This window comes from Aulostomus chinensis, chromosome 13, assembly GCF_037954235.1.
Source record: "Aulostomus chinensis isolate RoL2024-O1b breed Wild chromosome 13, RoL_Achi_v1.0, whole genome shotgun sequence".
Taxonomy (NCBI): domain Eukaryota; kingdom Metazoa; phylum Chordata; class Actinopteri; order Syngnathiformes; family Aulostomidae; genus Aulostomus; species Aulostomus chinensis.
The window spans coordinates 27,682,256-27,686,691 of NC_141332.1; positions in this window are offsets into that span (position 1 = coordinate 27,682,256).

Sequence of the window (4,436 nt, forward strand, 5' to 3'; positions counted from 1 at the left end):
ATAATGCATTACCTTGATTTATAGGACAGGTTCAATTGATTTTAATTAATTCAGCAGCATGTGAACAAGCATTATTAAGGACACACATTATGCTGGCAGAGATTTATGCCATAAATGAAGTGGCAGTCCTCATTTATAATCTATCACCTCTTTAAAATGCAATTATGTATTATTAGACTAATGGCAGAATACAATTCTGAGCAGGAGAGAAGAAACCTAATCAGTCTGAAAGTGAAATTCAAATGGATATGAGAGAGAGGGAAGTCTAAGCAAAGTTTCCCATTACACGTAAGTATGACTTGGTAATTTATGTGGCTAATGAGTCGACAGTACTGCACGCTTTGATTATGTGGAGGGGAATAAATAAACAAAATCACCTCTGCTCCATTTGTCTTCTCATTAGCTTTAAGTCTCTGTTAACAGCGAGCGACTTCCTCTCATAATGACGCTCGGTCCTTCAGTCACATCTGCTGTGGACAGAAACATCACTGGAGTTTTGGCTCAACTGAACTTTCCTTTCTCTGTGTGATTGAAGACGTTCATGACATTTGACCTCTGCTGGGACGGCCCACGAGTCTTTAACAAGGCCACAGCCAAGCCAGCGCTCATTAGTACATGAGACCGGAGACACGTCTGCCCCACAAGTGAGCTAAAGATTTAAAGTTTTGGTAGATTATGAACACCGTCTAACATCTCAGACTTGGTTTGTCAGTAAAACTTGACTTTAAGTCTCCATGGGGTGACCAGAGCAGCAGCGAAGAACTGTCCATGAAATCCAAAACCACATCAACAGTTTCCTGATGCAACATCACCCCATCTTAGCAGGTGCTGAGGCGAAGGCAGCACGTTACTGGAAAGACAAGAAGACAACAAGCAAACAGAACAGGACGTTTGAGGCATTGATCAACCCATCTTGTCTGATCCATTAGTGCACAGCATCAGCTCCTGAACCCAAGAACGCTGCTGCTGCTGCTGCTTTCCTAGCTGCTAGCCGTCGTCCTGGGCAGCGTCACACTCAGGAACATGCTGCAACTTGAACCTCCTGGCAGTCAGGGAGCTAAAAAAACTGCTGCAGAACATTTCTATTATTAAAAGGCTTGTGATGTCTGGTGGGAATGTGATGTACTGTACTGGTATTTATGTCATGTGGCTAGCATGTATTACATGGGATGTTTCAGAGGTGTACAGAAATTTGACACTGTACATTGTGGTGCTGCAACAGGGCCAAAGCTTGGCTTGTAAATTACTGCATTAGTGAGTTTGAACCCAAACAAGTTCCTATTCACCCTTGCCACCGGGAGTTTCCTCAGTGCTGTGCTCCCCCCCCCCCCCCCCCCTTCACAACTTCTGTCTCCAATTTTCAAGCAATCTGTCTGTTTCTGACTGCTGCTTTTTTCAACACGTGTCATTTTGGGTTACTACAGCAACAGGGACTGGCTGCAGAGTGCTATGAGCACGGAAGAGAAATAGTAAATGCATGAATGTCAAATAAACTGCTTTTTTTTTTTGCTTTACATTTGGTGAATGTGATTGATAGAGCACCTGAGACTGTTCTGAAGTGATGACACAAACGCAGAGTGGCATCAAAGGGTCGAAGACTAGACTTGGAAACGAAATCCATGTGTGAATCCAGATTGGGGGTTTTTATGCCTAATCCTGCAGCCTGACTGCGCAACCCACAAAAATGTGTGATACCAGCCAGACCCAACCCATGATCTGCAAAGCCTGACATTTATGCTAGTAGTAGGTGTAACTGGGCTCGGGGAAGACAAACATCCTGCAAGAAGATGGACACTGAGCAAAGAAGCTGGTCCCACAGGTGGGAATCAGTAACTCCCCATTAAAGACATGAACTCCAATTCTTTAAGAGATACCCTGTGTTTTTACCTGTGAATGGGAATATGAGCTGCTAATGAATTAACCTTATAGATCAATAAAGTCATCTCAATGTTTATCGAGTTCACTCAGAACGTTGCTTCTGTCAGTTTGTATCCGCCTTCTTGAACCTGTTGCATTTGTGAAAGAATTTCCTGAACTGTCTATGGGGATTCATACCTAATTACACCTGACTAAATGAGACAGTGGTCGTTTGTCTGTGGCCCACTTCTGTCTCTGCAAATAAACAGCCAACTTGTCCATCTAATTTAATCCCGTTCAACAGTTACATCCTGTGTTTGAGATGAGTTTGTAGACGACAGTCAACACAGCAACGATGTGGGTTAGAAGGACGTGTCGTGCAGCGTCTTTTCTGGTCATCGTGGTGTACAATGTCTGAGAGGTGGAATCAGCCGTCAGTCGGGTGACAGTCAGACTGAACGCTGCACGATCAGATCTAATGAGGCTCCCCTGCAGAGAGCGAGAGTGAGGGTTGGGGGGTGGCAAGGAAAATCCAATCAAGCAGGGTGACCGTGACACCGCCGCAGGCAACCAGTTTCAGCTTCAGAGTGTGTGTGTGTGTGTTTTGCTATTACAACATGACACTGTAACCTACAGGATGTACTGACACACGCCTGCATGCTGTGTGTGTGTGAGTGTGTCCATGTGTCCCTGTGTCCCTCTCACGCTCCCAGCATGCTTTTCAGCAGCTCTTTGATGTAAGCTCACTGACATGCAGGAGCATTCTGAGCAGCATCTCCTCCTCTGGCCTGCAGCTGAGGAGGATGGATGCCTCCGCCATCACTCTGCCTTCTCTGTTTATGAATCAGTAGTTTAATCGCATTGATCCAGTTGAAAACAATGATGTCCATTTATTCTTTGGTCCATTGGCCCTTAAAGCATCAGTATAATTTAAGTAAACAATTTAGAGTTGGCTGATTGGATGAATATTTCAGCTCTGCAACTGGCTGACTCCAGAGTGGGTTTTATGTTTTATACCAGCTTGATGGTTCCCCTCTTCCACAACTTAACGGGGTACATAATTGCGTGGTGGTGACACTTTAAGTGGCCGCTGTTCTCCGTGCTAGCATAGCGTAGCATGCTCAGTAGGATGGCCTGCTCACAGAAGCTCATGTAAATCAGTGGTATTATGCTAAGTCCACACTTCAAGAGCAGCAAGCACAGAGTCTTATCTGAAAAATTAGAACAAAATTTTGACAGTACCAGTTTCCTGCTGCCTGTCTTGGACAAATAAGCTCATGTTCATGGAACTGTAAAAGCCATCCAAACTAACCATAAAATGACGAATATCAGCTGTGTCATGATGAGGTATTCAAATACCATTATATCCTACCAAGAATGGATTCCAAAACCTGAGTTTCAAGTATCTGCAATACCTAGAACCAACCAGATACCAGCAATTAAAAAAAAATATGTATCTTAATCCTGAAGAGCTCTAAACTACTAACACATTTGTAAAACAGATACATAAAGAGAATTAATGCCATTGAGCTTTTTATTTTTCTCCTCGGACAGGCAGTCACACCTCAGGAAGAACACAAATCCAGGCATATATAAGATGCCGCTGGGCAAACCAAATAGCGCAGCCACTATTCAGAGAAGTCAGAGATTTGGAAACACCTCCTCTCATTTTTACAGCTGTGGTGCAACAGCAGCTTGAAGAGATATACATAAAAATGAACGAAAGGGTGAATAAAGTACTATTACAAAAAAGGCTGTCTTACTCGAATTCGCAGCATCGTTTGAGAAGTTTTCAGTGTTTGCCTTGTTGAACTCAAACACTTTGGTGTGAAGAAACAACAAGATAACCAGTGGTGAACCTCCAACTAAGATCCTGCTCATTCCATGTCGCTGTTGCACTTGCTCCTGAGAAGGGTTGCCAAATGGCTGACTTTGTTGGTCTGAAACAGAGCTGTTTTGCCTCTGGCAACTTATTTTATTTATGTAGACAGGGACAGTGCACAATATAACATTAACCTTGAATAGAACAAGGAGACATGAATGAACTCGTCAAAGGCAAATTGCTATTTTCCGCCTGCTGTTCTCCTGAGCAGGTAGGTGGAAACTATTAATTAATGACAGAATTTAATATGGAGTAAAGCACCAGGTCATAAAATTTTACAATCATCATCCCCCACATCCCATCCAACAGAAAAACAGTAATTCATGAATTTGAACAAAATTCCAGCAATATAAAGCCTTTTCTAGTCCCATATCCCCCCCCCCCCTCACACACACACACACACACAGCTGAAGGAATCACAAAACTTGACCTACCTCCACCCCGCTATGACGCTTGCTGAGCCCGGTCACCTGGCCAGGGAACCCGGTTCTTTCCTCCTTCAGACTTCCTAAACGTGTGTGACATCATCATTGAGCCCCGACAGCCGGCCTCGACCTGTAGCTGGAGTGATGAAGCAGCAGCAGAACAGAAACCGGACAACAGGTGTGTGTTTGAGCTCGAGCCAGGTGGATGGCTCAAAACTCACAGGCAGCTGTGATTGGTGGAGAGTGATGGTGATGGTGATGATGATGATGAT